This window comes from Corvus hawaiiensis, chromosome 3 (genome assembly GCF_020740725.1).
Source record: "Corvus hawaiiensis isolate bCorHaw1 chromosome 3, bCorHaw1.pri.cur, whole genome shotgun sequence".
NCBI lineage: Eukaryota > Metazoa > Chordata > Aves > Passeriformes > Corvidae > Corvus > Corvus hawaiiensis.
In genome coordinates, this window is record NC_063215.1 from 15,713,220 (window position 1) to 15,730,571 (window position 17,352).

A 17,352-nucleotide genomic window follows, 5' to 3' on the forward strand; every position below is an offset into this window, starting at 1 on the left:
ATCTCCCCTCAGACTGCAGTTCAGACTTGCATGAAGACATGCTCAGGCAAATGAATAATTCTGCTGTCACCTACTATTACACATGTAACTTTTTGTAACAGTTAGGAAGTTGTATCACGTTCATTATAGTTTCTAAACAGAGTTAAAATTGGCTAAGACTGCTCCAGGACTATCTTGAGAAACAAGAAAAACACACATTACCAGAGTTCTGCAGAAGACGAGGCTCACAGTATTTTCCATCCCTTTTAAAAAGCAACACTAAATTGAATACCAAACCAATCTTGGAACAAACCTGAATCATATGTAACTTCACTTAAGTGTACTGGGAGAAAAGTTGAAGTCACAGGTAATTCAAATAAGAACATTACATGAATACTATTCATAATCAGATAGCAAGGAAATATGCTTTCCTCTAATGAAAAGCAGTTGAATTAGTATTTTCTTAATAATAGATCACATAGGAAAATTAATTAAGACACTGGGAATTCAGTCATATGAAGCATTCCCATTCTCAAACATTAAACTATCACTAATGGAGCTATCCAAAGTCTAATTTGACACCGAGCTACTTTAAGGAATATAGATCTTAATTGCAGGACTCCAACAGACACCTTTATCACCTTTTACCTGAGCTTTTCTCCCTGTACCAGGGCAAGAAGACAGCTTTCCTAACCTAGGTATTAGCGGGTCAAACCATCCTCCCTCTGCCCAACACCTACTTTTGTTTCCAAGCTTTTGTTTGCAATTTACAGAAGGCAATTTGGTTCTTTTTCAAAATGGCTAGAGAATGCTCTGCTTTGCAATGACAACTAATGCTTTCCTTTTTGTGAAGGCAAACAAGTGGTATAAAAACTACAAATAAAAATTAAGACTGAGAGCTACCACTTGGGTTATTTTAAAACCAGTGTTAACAGACAAAACTGTTATTTGTTGATGTGTGTTCATAAGAGATCTAAACACACTTGGAATGTGCATCCTAATAGAAGATAAAGATCAACCAAATCAACTGCTACTTCCCAGGGTTTAAATCCTAAGCTCAAAAACATTCCCTGTAGCAGTCTCATTGCTACAATGCAGTGCTGTGCCATGAGGATGAGGCTGAACTGAACCCCACTTCCAGCAGCACAGCCACCTCTGGAACTGGAAACTGCAAGCATAGCTGCATCCCGCACAAGGTCACACCTGCCTGGGACACAGGACAGGGCTGAAGGCTGAAAGGTCAGGGCTTAGGACACTGTAGGGTTTCTTCAGTAAGCAAGCACTGGCTGTTTTCACCAGTCACTGTATACCCTCTTCATACTCTGTTTAACTCTGAAAGAGCTGTGAGTTCATTCAGCAAATCCTTTATTCTGCAAAGTTTCAAACATACTGGGAGGGTTAAAAGAGAAAGAACTCCTGAACTCCACACAAACAACACAGCAAATGTTGAGACAATATTAAGAAAAAGTAAGATGCAACAAACAAGCAGACTCAAAATTAATAAAAGTTATCACCTTCTACCTAGCTACGTATCACTGCCAAAAAAAAAAAAAAAAAAAAAAAAGAATCTGATAAAACAAGTTGCACTGGAAGTCAACCAGCAAATCCACTAGGAAAGCAAGACCCAGAGCCAGGGCCTCCCTCCTTCAGTTAAAAAAACTCTGCCTCCAGCAACCCATGATTAAACCCCAAGGGAGGAGTACTTGGACAATAGAGGACAGTGTTAGATCATATGCCACACGACAAGTATAACTTTCACTTATCCAATCATAAATTAAAAAATTCAAGATGTATTTCTGCACTAAATATTAGGACAACTCCCCTGTCCATCAGCACACGAAGTTACTGAGCTCTCACCTTGTTTTGGGAACCTGGGAAACAATAAAAACCACATATAAAACTGAAGTTACAAACCCTTAAGGGCACCTAGTAATTCCGGGAAGACTGACAGAAAACCCTTTTAAACTATGACACCTGCTAGCCTTTTCAGGTGTTTTGCAAGCTGGGATTCCTTCAAGACTGATCAACAATGCTGACAGAATCTGTAACTTGTCTAGATGGGGTACAGAGGTTGCCAAGACCTTTCTTTAGCTTTGTCTTTAAAACATTTGTATCTTATTCCCACATGTGACAAATAAGGTCACTACAGGTCTTCTCCAGAAAGCAGTATAGATTAGTACTACCTGAGAGTACTTTCCCCTGCCCCCTGAGCACAAAATAAACACTGTTGAGTCAGTGAAGAAGTGTCTATAACAAGATTTTCATAATGATAAATATTCATTAAACTATTTAAATTAGTTGTCTTTATCTTTCAAAGTTACATGGCATTTTTCACCTGTATTAGAAAACAACAAACTGGTTTTCAGGAGCAGAGGAGCCAAACTATTAGCACGATAATCAGATCACAGTAACAGGTAATTGTTTTGAGTAAGCCAAGATTGCAACTTCTCCTACTTGTTTGGACAATATCAGAATGTTGCTGATCAACAAGTAGAAAACAGTATCCACTGGCTGGCTTTCTAGAACCATTTGCAGGCTCCATAGTTTCTTGTTTTAAATGTGGTCTGACTGACTCTTCTTGGATGACTGCATAGGCCATTTCCTTCTCCCATATCAGGACAATATCCCATTACTTACATATTCACAATTCGGCTTATGTTATAATGATAATGTTCTATTATTTCTGAAAATAAGTAACTATACAGTTATTCTAAATTCTTCATTTTATATTTTTCCCTTCCATCCTTCTTTCCTGTTCAGCACTTTTTTTGCAGCACAATTCCCTTCCTCATCATCCTTCTACCTGTGCATTTCCATCCTGGGACCCTTTTTTTCCCCATGCCTGCACATCCTCTAAAGTTCTACCTTCCCTGTGCTGCTCATATTCCACAATGGACCTTTTTCCCCAGGGATTTGTTTAATGACCATTTAATACTGAAACCTAGTAAGGTCTGACTCATTTTTTCATTATCAGCTTTTTGTAAGTCTCAGGGAATCTTTTAACGTCTAGAGTTGGATATGCTGGCAATAATCCAAAACTCAGCAACGCTTCATCATTCTTAAGATGACAAATTCAACTTAGACAGAGTTTGAAAAACAGTGTACTAAACTTACCAGGAAATGGATTAAGAAAGCCATTTAACTTGTAGGTTTGGAAAACAATGTATTATGAGGGTTTAAGAAGTGGTTTTTGCAACATAATCCAGAATTTTGGTTCAAACCTTGTGTAAAGCAGGGCATGCCCACAAAATAGAAGATATTTATTGTAAAAATAGCAAACCAAATAGCTGCCCTAATGTGTGTAAACATCTTTGAAAACTGCCTGGATTGAAACACACATTCCCAGGAACCCAAGCTGGCTTTACATCTACATAAGGTAAAATAAGGTACCAACAATGAGCAGAGCAGTCAAGTTCTCAATGGCACTTGGCTCACCTTATTTTGCTTCTGCTGCTCAACTGGTTCAGATATATCTGGTCATCTGCAGCATGAGCCTGATGTGGGATGACACCAGCCACAGTGCATGCAGGTTGTATAAAAGAATTGACAGTAGAGACAGTAACTGTATTAACTGTGAAATTTACCCCCAAATTAGTATTTAAAACTGAATGAAATGACCTTGCGGACCAACCATTACATACTAGATCATTAATGTAGTCACTAATCATTTTTTTCATGTTTTTTGTGTATTCTTACAGTACTACTAATCTCACTACCTCCCATATAAACACACACCAACAAATATTGCCGATTTCTTTTCAAACAACATTGGTTTTCCCCCCTTGCCTGACCTCTATCTACCTCTCAGGCACCACCACCATCACACCTGGAGCAGCCACAAACTAATGTAATAGCCATCAAACACAAATTAAATGTACTTTAACACTGTGTATTATGATGAATACAAACTTTTAAAAAATAGGAAACACTGAAACTTTTTTTGCCATCTAACCTAGCTGGAAAAAAACTAATGCAGTCAACTTTGTTACATGGTAGTAACAAAGTTGTAGTCTTTCCAGGAAAGCCTTCTTTGCCAGAGTTTAAGGTATACAGAAAAGACATAAGCAATATTTAAAGAGACTCTTTAAAGGTCCCTTCCAACCCAAACACAAACCATTTTGTGATTCTATGACATTGTCAGCACTGTCACCACTGGTGTATAGAAACACCCAGGCTTGTGATTTGCTGGTGAGTATGAAAGTGTATGGGGGAGAACCCCTGCACCCTTCTCCTGCCTCCCTTCCTAGGTCACCATCAGAAACAGGAGAAGGAACAGACCCCATGAGCCTTGCATCTGACTCAGTGCACTCATTTTAACATGGACTAAATGAGTGGATAGATTTCTCCAAAGCCTGATATCCATGAATCACATACAGATGCTGACGTAACAGCAAGAGGGTGTGCCTGGAATTATTAAAAGGGAACCAAACGACAAGAAGAAGACAGGTGAAACTGCTGTAACTCCATTTAGATAACTGCAAAGAAATATGCATCTCGTGAAACTTCTTCCATTAGAAAAGACAAAGAGATCCAGCACACAAGTAAAGCTGCTCCTTTACAAGCCTGCCATCAAGCAGAAAGAAGAAGTAAAACGAAATCTATTTGTCCACCTGGAAGACAGGCAGACAGGTTGCCCAAGTTATCTGTCTGGTAATAAATGGGCAGAAGAGATGAAAAAAGAAGTCAGGATACCATTTGAAAATCACAGAAGTCACATTGGCAGGCTCTCTCTTCCTCTCTTCTTTTAATAACTGTTTCAGCTGCAACAGCTACTACATCTTAAAATCCCGAATTACTCGGGATCACTGTTTTAAGAGGAAGTGAGAAGGGTATTTGTATAGCAAAAAGATTAATTTTAGAAAATGGCTCAATAAACAAAGTTTATACACTTTGAGAGAAAAAAAAAAGGTGCTAGGATATGAGACTGCATTAAACTGATACACGCAATTTTTACTGAAGAATTCAAGATGGCATGAGGATGAGCCAGCAACCCACACACAAAAAAAGCCAACTGAACATCCAATACAACTGTAATCCTTTACTAGGAAATAAAATTTTTGGCTGCTGAACAGACTTTTTAATAGGTTACTTTCAGAGGAAGACATATTTTTCATTACATGATTCCTGGTTAAAGTGGTGTTTGAATAAATGAGTTTCAATATTATTAAACCACAAGAGACACGTGCTCAAGCATTAGCTTGTTCATGCTCATAAGCTAAGTCTGTCAAATACCACTTTTCTAAAACAATGTACTCTTTCTAAAAATACAGAGAGCATTCCAACAAGGAGCTGAACTGTCATAACATATTGAAATTTAAGAGTTTGGGAACAAATTTTATTGAATTTCATAAATATTTTGGTAGGTTTGTTTTCTTCCTTCATTAAGTAATGCTTAAAGACAGGTATGGACAAGCTAGAGTTTCTGTTACACAACAGCAAGCTCTCATGATAAACTTGATTACAATAACCCTTTCAGCAGTGAACTTCCTCCTCAGCTTTTTTTCTTTCAAATAAAAGCCTCACCCTTGCTTCTTTTCATTCTGCACTACTTTCTATCCTGAAAAAGTACTGCATGCACCTGCTAAAATGCACAAAAAATACAGAGTTAGGCAGAGAGAAAATAAACCCATCAATAGATAGACACCCACCCCCCAAAAAATTAAGATTACAAGGTATCTCAAAACACCAGCAGACCAAAGCAGGAATCCCTGCTTGTTTGGGAAAGTAAAAGCAGCATAGCTGATTAGCAGAATTTGCATAGATAAAATTTTATCTCTCTTAAAAGATTTTTTTAAAATAAACAAGAATGACCAGCTTCTGTCTTTCTTTGAATTCTTTACAGAGTTACCACTGAAAAAAGAAATAAAAAAATCATATGGCAATCAAAGTTATTAAAATTTTAGTCAGGAAAAGAGGCTCTTACACATAAGACCTGGAATATTTTGAGAAGAAGACTTCAGCAAACAGAGGAACATGACTAGAAGCCAGACTGATGGATACACTTTCCAGAGAAGCAGAAAGCTGTTGTTATTCCAGTCCAAACTCTCCAGAAGAAAACAGCAAACATTTTGACCTGCATTTATGAGTTCACTAACAGATTTAGTCAGGAATTACTCTGTTTGAATCAGATCCAAACTAAAATATATATGTGCAATCCACCAAAACCTAAAGTGTTAGACAATCCATATGTCAGCAGTTTCCTAAGAGCTGTGTGATGACTTGAAGACATGGGCTTTAGACAGTAGCAGATTATTAAGGGATACAAAATCCTTTTGAAAAGCCACTGAGGAAAAAAGAATTAAATACAGGCACCATTTTACAGCATTTAGAAAATCTTCAGGTTTCTTCACGACTGTGGCACAAACCCACCCCAGTCCCTCAGGCAGGTCTTTGTCCCAGTCTTCCACCTCGGGAAAAGAGCAGCACAACACCACCCCCGAGAGCCAGGCCTGGCAGGAGCAGCCGTTGCGTGACCAGGGGGAATGACCAGCATCAAAGGAGGAGAAAGAACCAAATATTCTGCAACTGAGTTGGTTTCACGTGGCTTGTACTAACGCAGGCCTAAACTCCATATTAAACGAGGAAAAGATACAGAGCAGCTCACTACTTCCTGCATGCTGAGCTAAGACGCTATCCTGGTTTAGAAACAATATGAGATGAAACTGTAATGACTACACCCTAGTGCACTTACAGAGTCTCAGCTAAAAGCATGTTCTCTTCAGTAATTCCTCAATTTCATATGATCAACAGTAAAACCTTAATCACTATGCAAAGAAATGAAGAGAGTATTAACTTAATCTGTTCACAAATCCAAGACCTGTACCCGCTTTTACGGCCAAAAGAGGACTGCACAGAAGTGAAGACTGTTTAGAAATATGAAGGGTAAAGTACAAAACCCCTCAAGCTGCCATCCCTGTCAGCCCAGGATGGCTCCCCCATGACCTAGAATTTATTTACTCTTACATGGCTTTTCATGTTTCTCTTCTTGCCACATTTCTAGGCCAGGCTTCTTGCAAGTGTTCCTGCTTCCTCCTGGCATCGGGATCATCACTACTACTCAACAGTAAGGAATTTTACATTGTGAGTTCTTAAACAAGCAATTCCTTTATAGTTCCTCCATCAAAACAAACCAAAAGGTCACTAGAAAAATACAAGCATGAAAAATCTTTTTTTCAAATAGCAAAGATTCTGCTTAAGAAAAATGTGTAATATTTATTGCTTAGAATTCTTTGGTGTAGGCTAGACATACCCCTTTTATGCAATGATTTTGTATACTTTTACCATTTAATCATTCCCCAAGTTGAATAAGGAACATCCTGAGATTTCTAAATCTGAAACTTTATTGGACACCTAACTTAAAAGCCTGAACTATGACTTTAAAAGAGTTGTTCTAAGATAACTAGTTAATGAAAAATGAAGTTTTACAATCTTTAAAAAAGTCTCCCCAGAATACAAAGCGCACAACCTGAAAGCCTAACTGAAACCCCAGAATATAAAAAAAAAAGTGGTTGTACCACATCAAACCAAAAAATCTATTTAGCCTTGCACCCAGAAGCGAGCAACCAAAATGTGCAGGGAGGAATTTATGAACTGAACAAGCCATGACACTACCAAACATCTGTCCAGCTTCACACCATTTGTGGCTGACGCAGCAGTGAGACCTCTCTATTCTTTTTTTTCCAGATCCCTATTCCTTCATGGCATTTGTACAGTCAGCATCTGCCATTTTAACATCCAGAGCATCCTCTAAGGCAAGGAGTTTCACCAGTTACCCACAAAACATATGTGGCCACATCTTCTGCTGTTTGATTCTGAACCTGCAAACTGGCAACCTTTGCTGACACCTTCCTTGTATTGGAAGAGACATTGAACAACTGCCTCCTGAACATGTCCTACAAACTATCACCACATCCTCCTCTTAGTCACCTCTTCTTTAGGTAGAAAGATAAGTAGATAATATTAATTATTTCTTGTAGAAAAATTGCCCTGTTTGATAATCCTTGTTGTGACTCTCTATACCTCTCATTTCTTCCGCAACTTTGACAAAGAAAGGGTAAGAAAAGCAAAACACCCAATCAAAATTCCATATAGTATTTAAGATACAGGTACATGACAGATTTATACATTAACATAAAATTTTTTTCATCTCCATTATTTTATCAGATGTCAGGAATTATTAGAAAATAATTCTAATGTAGCTGGGCTAAAATAACTGCATGTTCAAAAACTGCATCACAATGGGATTACAGAAACCTGTATAATTAAGATCACACAGATATTTAAACTAAGGCTGGTACATGAACATAGCAGTATTGATAACACCAGATTTCAGAGAACACTACAAATCAATTTTTCTTTACTTAATACTATTTTTTCCATATAGAATAAAGATATTCATGTCAGCTGTTGGACAAGAAGAAAATCTGAGAAATTTCAAGCAGTATTTCTCCATCTGTATTCTCATAACTACGAAGCTCCAAAATTATATATCTCAGTAGAGGCAAAAAGGGGAATGTTTGACTTATTCCCAACTGCTCACACAGGATTCAGAATTTTATTAAGGAAAAAGAAAAGAGAAGGAAAGTGAAAAAAACCAAGACTGAATAGAATGATGAAGACTATGGAACTTGCAGGTATACTTTTGTTTACACTGGGATTTTTTTTTCTAAATTATCCTTCTTCTTTATAAATTCCTTCTGCAAGTGTAAGAAATCTTTGCATGTACCCATGATATGCATTTTACTTTTTCCTACAAAGTTTACTCATCAAAAGTGGTCAGCAGACCATTTTATTTTAAAAAGCATCTTCAGACTAGAAAATTATTTAACATATTATTAGCATAGCATGGTTGTCATCTACCAAATCAGCAACACTAAAACAGCCACCAAACAATATAAATCATTTCCACAGTAACAATTTCAGTACAATGACCTCACACAATATTCAGAATACAACAGTATACTGAGATTTTCACTCGTCCTTAGAGAGTGGGACATGAAACATAAAGCCTTAGCACAGTGATTCATTCCACCTGTCCCTCCTAGAAGAGTACTATAATTAGGAGACTAAATCCACACCCACAACTAAAGAAACACCAGCATTTAAGAAATAATGTCCAGTTTATGAACTTCTATTCACATACTCAAACTCTGTAATGAAGCAAATTCTAATCCTTCTGCTTTTAAGCTGATGAAATTACAGAACCATAAATAACATCTTTGATATAAAACAATCACAGAGAATGAACTACCATTTGCTGTATGAAAGCACTCAGCCACATTGCATCCAATTTAGGGTACCAATCAAGGAATTACACCAGAAAACCCAAGGGAGACATTGGCCTGAAAAGCAAGACAAATACTTGTATTTTTAGCAATGCTAAAAACAGTCATCATGAGATTTCCAAGGATCTTCAGTGGTCATTATTACAGTTTCATATGAACTTATGCCTTGAGCTATGAGCATAACACTCTACAGACATTCCTAAGTAACACCATCCCCATAGACACTCTGCTTTTCCCTAAGCACGTCATAGTTCAAGGACAGAACTCACTCTTCCCTGTGGTACAATGAAGTTCACCAGTGATCTGCTGTATTATGAGGAGATATTCTTTCAGTACTGAAAAGAATGATGAAAAAGTCATTAGACTCTGTTACCAGCGCAAGGTGGGAAGAATTACCAGCATGAGTGAAAACAGCTCACAACCTTTGCAAGCTTGCGCAGACCTCCGTAAGAGCTGAATGTAGGCAAGGAGAGAGAAGCATCAATACTCTAGAGTAACAGTCCCCCTGCTAATCTCTATCTATCCTTCCTTGCTATCTACATTCACGTGATCTAATGAAAATACTCTCAGTAAGTGAGTAGCTAATTTTGAAAGCTTCCCAGGCAAGATCCTAAGTTTATACACTTCAAACACAGTAAAATATCTGTGATATGCTCCTGACTGCAAGAAACAAAACAAAAGCAGCTCAAAGTATCTAAACCAAAATGCAAACAAGTGTTTCCAATGTGAATAAGCCAAGCAATACACTTAGATACAGGAGTGATAGTTTCCTTGAGTTATTAGGTACTGTAAATTCAAAGAATTTGTTTTCAGTAAACCCATAATACTGATGCTACTCCTGTTCAGAACATAGATAAATTATTCAACCAATCCTAGCAGTGTTATTTTATACAAATCCCCTCACACTTTGTAACAAGCTGGTAGAGATTATTAGAAATTACTGGGGATTGAATACCAAATTACTTCTAAAATTAAGACATTATGCTCAAAAGCTAAGGACTACCACCAATTCCTAGTTTTGGCTGCATACGGCAGGCAACTGTCACAGCACTGAGCAATTGTCTTTCCTTAATCCATGAGAAACCCTCCATTCTTATGTTTTCCTCCAGGCTACCTGACAGTTCTTCTGCCCCCAACATTCACAGGGAAATCAAAATCAGGAGGCGTCTTAAATTACTTAAACTTTTCAGCTGAATTTACAAAACAAAATGGCTTTTACTATGCTTGAACAAAGCTGAACTGATTCACATACATTTTTGTGGCACATCCCCGTGTAATTCAAAGCAGTTTTACTGAGCTACTGAGTTGTTGGACGGTCACAAGGCACAAAGTGTTTACATGGTGCAAGTATTAACAACCATATTCTGATTGTAATATTGCCTGTAATAAAGAGAATGAGAAAAAGGATATAAATAAAGGTTCCGTATGTTTACCTCATCTGCAGTAGTAAAACTCTGAAACATTTAACCATATTGTAACATAAGTGATTAACATTACGTGTCATTTTGAATATGGAAGACAACTCCCACACTGTGTAGCACTGCACAAGGATACACGTCCAAAACTTAAACCTCATTCCCAAGTAGACCTCTCCAAATACAGGCCTGGTAGGTCACTACACTCCCAGGCAGGTCCATCATACTCCTCTTTCTATCGTGGGATAATTGGGTAAAGGGAAAACCACCAAAAAAAGATGCCCCTTTTGAAGCAGGGAGGCATTTGACTGCATAGTGCTCAGAGACAATTTCTTAGATGAAAAAAGACAAGAAACTATAGATATTCTGCAATGAAACACAATGTAAAGGTGGCTAAGCTGTAAGCAGAAGGAAAACATAAAAAACCCAAACAACCCCAAAATCTTGAATTTCAATGCCACAGGTAAATAGGTAAGTCTTCCTATCATGAAATAGGAAGAAAAGCAAGACTCTGCTATAACTGGAAAAAGAATATGAATCCATTGCACTGAAATTATATGTAAGGAAGAGAAAAATTGTGTCTGCAAAAAAGTAAACCACTATCTGATAAAGTGGAATATTTAACGAAGGAGAGGCCCAGATAATTTACACACAAGAAGCTTCAAGGAAATAACTGAGGAGTTCTCTGAAACACAAATGTTGTTTTTTGAATAATCTTAAGAAATTCTAAACATCAAAGGACTCTCCACTTTAATATGCAGCATTTAAAAAAAAAGTAAAATGGGAGATTCAGGAACTGTAGAATGATTAGCTTGGCATAGATCCAGAACAAATTAATACTGTGGCAATGGGAAAAACAGAAGCTAAGAATATCCCGTCAGTCAAACAATCTCTGTAAGGTCAGGACAGGGGAGAGTGGACTGAAGCTCCAGCTCCCACAAGAAGCTGATCTGAAGAACCTTTTTCCTTCTTGACGGGAAAGCTAAAGGGGAACCAAACCAAAATTGCCACCAAGTCTCACTGGAAGAACGTAATTCATGATTTCCTCAAAACTCAAGAGCTGCTCTGCAGGAAAGCGAAGCATGCAGAACAAAGGCGCAAAACAGAAGCATGCTTGATTGGACAGCAGTGGAGCAGCCTGGCAAATTCATCTCAGAAATCAGATCTCTCAAATCCTCAGCAGAAGTGAGATTTGACTGAAGCTGACACAGAAACATGGGTGACAGAAGGATTAGTGCCAGAGAAATATGGATACAAAAGTGCTGCCAAGAATAAAACCAAGCAACATTAAAAAAAACTGAAGAGAAGAACAAAAAGAAAACACAAACTACAGAATACTGTAAAAGAAGAAACCAAAGAGTTGGAAGGTTTCCAGGCAGAATAGAGAAGAATGATCATCTCAATTTTTCAAGGAAACCTTTCACTCCTAAATAAAAGAGAAATAAATTTACTCGTCCAAGCTAGGGAGGGTGTGTGTGTGAATGCGTAAGTGCAAGGTATGTACTCCTCCAACACAAATAAATAAAGCCAAAGCATCATACAGAATAAAATGCTCCATGCTCAAGTGGCACATTCTCAAAAGAGCTGAAGATTTTCAGTCTACTCTATAAATACATTACAGCATTTACTTCAACACCTATCACAGGTTACCCTTAGGGAAAGGAAAACCTTGGATGAATTATAGAGCAGCAAACATTTGTTTTCAAACTCTTCAATCTTCCATCAAAGCCAACATCAGTTCATAATGAAGCACTAACTAAAAGTTCTTATTTAACTGAACACAACTGAACTGACCAGAGCTACTGGCCTAATCCAACACAAAGAAACATAATTGTAATGTAGAATGATAAGCCATTAAACCTGAAAGAAACAAGGTATAAGCAAGAAGATAAGAACAAGAAGCTTTTCTGTCATGTGGGATAAAGGGGAGAAAATCATGACATGCGATTTAGAGTTTCATGATTCCTCTCTCTTGTCCACAACCATGATTTACGACAAGCAGAGTATATTTTTGCCACTTTACCAGGATGCATTCAAGAACTTTCCACAGGCAAAGGTATGGAAGAATGTTAACACCATTCTCAGCTGGAAATTTAAAAAGCATTTCTGTATCATGGAAAATTCTGAGGAGTAACACTAGGAGTCATTTAAAAATCAAGACACCTAGGGATGGAAATAGGTGAATATATAGAGCAGAATTCAAACTAAACAGTGCTTCTGTTAATCTAAGTTGGAGACTGGATGTGTAAAAAGAAACAAACAAAAAAAGTTATACTAAGACAATCAAAAAGTAGCATAGATGGTAATTTTATTGTGAATTGGCAAGGTCAAATCTGTTGAAGTTAAGTACATTCCCTGTTACAGGCAGCAATACACTGGATTAGAAAAAACAAACAAACAAAAACCACAGAAAAAGAGAGGATGGAATTAAATTACAAAACAAAAAAGGAAGTACTTTTAAGATACAGATTCCTAGGCAGCAGGGTGTATCAACAACACTGTCGACACTGAAACATTTGGTGGCCTTGTAAAACAAGCGGATTTAGAATTGTGCAGCTACTTCCACCTAAGAGGAAGGGATGGAGAAGGGGAATGGGGAATGGAGAAAGGCTTATGGAGAAGCAATTCCATGACCATACCCCAGGGCAGAAGAAGTAGTAGCAAGGATAATTCAGTAAATACCCATTTCTTTTGTCTCCAGGGGCAAGATGGTAGACAGGTCTGAATAGAATTCAACTAACCCACCAAGCTCAACTTTCTCCAGGCCCATCCCCAATCCCTGGGGGAAAAAAAAAATATTCTTAACTCATTTCTTCCTGAAGTTTTATTTTAAATTTGGAGAAGAGATTGAGAGAAGGGAACTTCTCTGAGGTCACACATTGTGCTCCTTGCCAAGTCCAGATACTTGTGATCGAGAGATCACAATTTCCAAAGCTCTTTAGCACAACAGGATCTGACAGATGCTTATGAGACTACACCTATCCTGTTGCACACAGCACATACCCCAAAGTGACGTGGTTGTTATCTTCAGTACTTCAGTAAATCATGTTGCCCAACATCCATGGGAGTGACCTGCTTACCTATATATATACATACATTTAAATTTGTATGTGTGTGAAGAATCTGAGAATCAAAACCAAAAATTACTTTTGGACATTAAAAAAAAAAAATCCACTTACAATGCATTAAAGGTAAAATACACAAAAAAATAGTGTGTTTTATAAAAAGTAGTGAAAGCTAAAGGTAAATTTGAGACAGCAAAAAAAAAAGCACAGCCAACTTTTAAGCACAAACAAAATAATACTTATAAAATAATTGGGTATACAGTCCCAAGTCAAGAATGCATGGAAAGACAGACCTATGGCAAAGACAAGTTGTTGACAGTTCAAGACAAAAGGGATGCTTTAATCAATTTTGGATAAGGATAAAGATAAATCCCCAAACGCAAATAGAGGATGCATACCTTAAAGACTTATGCCTACGTCACACAGAAATGAAAGAGGGAATTTGTGTGCAGGTGGAGGACAGATAATACCAATAAAATAATACAAGCTGAAAGCAAATTATCCACTAAATGTTATATATACGACTACTAATTTACAAATACATTTTAAGTCCTACACTAATGGCCTTTAAAAAAATAGATATCCTAAAATCCTAGATATCCTATGTGCATTAAAAAGGGAACAAAGGTGACTTCCACCTAAAAGAGAAGATGACTGCACTTATCAAAGACGTTTTGGCTACTGGAACAAGCCTTAGGATGAGTAGAGATTTACTGCAGTTAAACAATTTGCAAATAACAAGAAAAAAACCCTTGACCTCCTGCACAGAACAAAACGAAATACTTAAATATCTTATTCTTTCTTCATACACACAAAAATATTTTAATCAAATGGAATAAGAATACCTGTTTTAGAAAAAGGAAATTTTGCTTTAACACCCTTGTACTGGGAAGTTAGAACTTCTGAATAAAGCAGGAACATCTTCCTGCTGCTGCTGTTTGCCCTGTTAACACTCTAATTGTACATTTAGGTAAAAACCTATTTTCCAAAGGCTAACTTCTAACATACACAAGATTTTAATAGAGGAAAGGATAACTAAGATGACTAATCAATTAAAAGCTTAGAAAACTGACTTGGAGCAATGGAAAGATAAATACATATGGAAGATAAACAGCTCATTTTTCACAAACATCTTCTATAAAGTACTTTTTTCCTTCATAAAACACTTTTGAGTAGTACTGATCTCCAGCTAGGCCCTGACACCTGTCTAAAAGTTATACGTCATGATAAAGATGATACAGGGAGCTGGAGGCTCCTTTCCTCTTTATTTATGAGCCAGTCATGCCCAAAGCTCCCAGACCTCTGGACAGAAGTGTTCAGATACAACCACCTTTGTGGAAGGTATTTTAAATAAAATTCCGTTTGAGCAGAATGAAGAATTATGCCCTTCTTGTCAGCTGTTCCATTACCAAAATATGAAGGGCCTATCTGCCACCTATACTGAAAATGTGAAATAGAATACAAGGCATACTTGAGGTCAGAAGGGACCTCTGGAGATTATACATACACTCCAACACCTCTGCTGAAAGCAGGATCAACTACAGCAAGCTGCTCAGGACTGTGTGCCATCAGGTTTTGTGCACCTCTGAAGATATGGACTCCACAGTGGTCCAGGGTTGCCTGTTCCAGCACTCAGTCACCCTTACACAGTGAAAAAGTTTTATACTTAAATGGAATTTTCTGTATTTCAGTTGTCTCCCGTTCTTCCACTGCACATCACCAAGAAGAAAGCCCGACTCCTTGTAACTCCTCCCTGACAAGATATTTATACACATTACTGAAATCCCCCCCAGCCTTCCCTTCTCAGTGATAAAACCCCCAGCTCTCTCAGCCTCTCCTTGTACCGCAGATACTGCAATCACACCTCTAATTGCTAAGTAGTATGCAACACAAGGAAAAATTGTCAGTGATACAGACTCCATTCCTAAATTACACAGCACAGAAGTTCATCACAGCTGGGAAGCCTCAAACTAGTCACATTCCTTGCATATGGAATAGCACTACTAAATGACAAGTCATAAAAAAACCCCTTTGTGCATGTGTACATACAAATGCCACTACACAGAAAGTAAATGTGACTCACCTTGTAATAATGTTGCATTTACTTTCTAACACCTGTAATAACTTCAACCTTGTACAAATTCAGCATATTTTGGGTATGTGGGAAATTACTACTAAAAAAAGTCTTTAAGCCACTGAGAATATTTATGTACAAGATAAGCCTCATCAAGTTAGGCTTCATCTGCATTTAACTGACAAAATGGTATTTAGTATGATTTCAAATCCTTCAAGTTACTATAACATAATTACTTCTTGATTCAAATTTGGGATGCACAGGACACAACTAAATGCACTAAAAATCTGTTCAAAATAAAAAAGGAGACATATGGAATATTTTGGAACATGTTTACAGCTTATATTCACCAGACTTGAAGCACAACAAATAATGGCATTAGAGCAACTTATACCCTGGTCATAACAGCCATAATATCATAAAGGTTTTTAAGATAATTTTCTACAAAATATTCTATACAGAGCACAGAGCAAAAAGCAATGTAGGCTGTAGTTTCAGAATGTAGTATTATACAATCTCATTTCTTGCTCCAGGACAACAACTTCATCTCTTGAATTTCTCAAAACTCAGATGTCAAAACTAGACACAGGAAGACATTGGTAATCACAGTGCTGCAGCGAGAAACATGAGATGTAGGAAAGAGCTAGTAAGGATTTTGCAATTATCAGCCTCATGATGTAGTAAAAGAACATTAAAACTAAATAAACCTGAGGATGCCTTACTAAAGTAACACTGAAGGTAAAAGAAGGAGCAGATATTTCTGGAAAGAGGAAACCACAATACTGGAGTGGCTGGAAAATAAATGGTACAGTAAGCTTACAGAACTGTACCTATATATCTCAATGAAAACACAGTTAAGAGATTACTTGATTAGTGTGCATATCTACTTATGCTTTGGAAGTGAGGGGTACAGCCCTATCCCAAAAGGGAACAGTAGGATCCCCCAAAGGCAACTGTCACCACCTCTCTGTAAACCAGTTCTCCCACTCTGAGGAATGGTACAAGCTTTACAGCTGCAATTCATAAAACAAAAACTCATCCAGGAGATGGAGGCAAAGAAGGACAAAGACTTAAAACCAAGTTTATACTCATATTTCAACCTAACATATCTTTTCTGTTAAGGAAATATCTAAGACAAAGAAATCAAGAGGTTTTATATTAAATTTATCTCCTGATTTTTAGAGGTTGAGGCCGTAATTCTCATTTATCCAGACAGGAAAGCAGTAGTATAAAACCAAAAATAATATAAATTCTAAAACTTCTGAAGACACAGCTCCTGAACAACTCATGACCTGCTGAATATAAGCAACGTATTGGAGAATGGTAATGTTACTTGCAACATCATCAGTGAGGGCTTGGCAGAATTGCTGCTTTCTGCTCTTAAAAGCTAAGATTTTATTTGCACACTTCAAAATTCCATAATAAATTTTTATCTGCAACAGAAATGTCATTGGGCAATTGTTACCACAATGCATAAGAATCTTAAAAATCAGGGAAATTTAAATTTCACTCAAGACTGTCCATTACTATTCAGT

General features: G+C 37.3%; 1 protein-coding gene across 6 annotated transcripts in view; it reads right to left on the bottom strand.

The window, feature by feature from the left end:
* Nucleotides 1–17,352, bottom strand: part of TAF1B (TATA-box binding protein associated factor, RNA polymerase I subunit B) — a 55,325-nt gene that overhangs the window by 21,012 nt on the left and 16,961 nt on the right. The window lies entirely within an intron of this gene.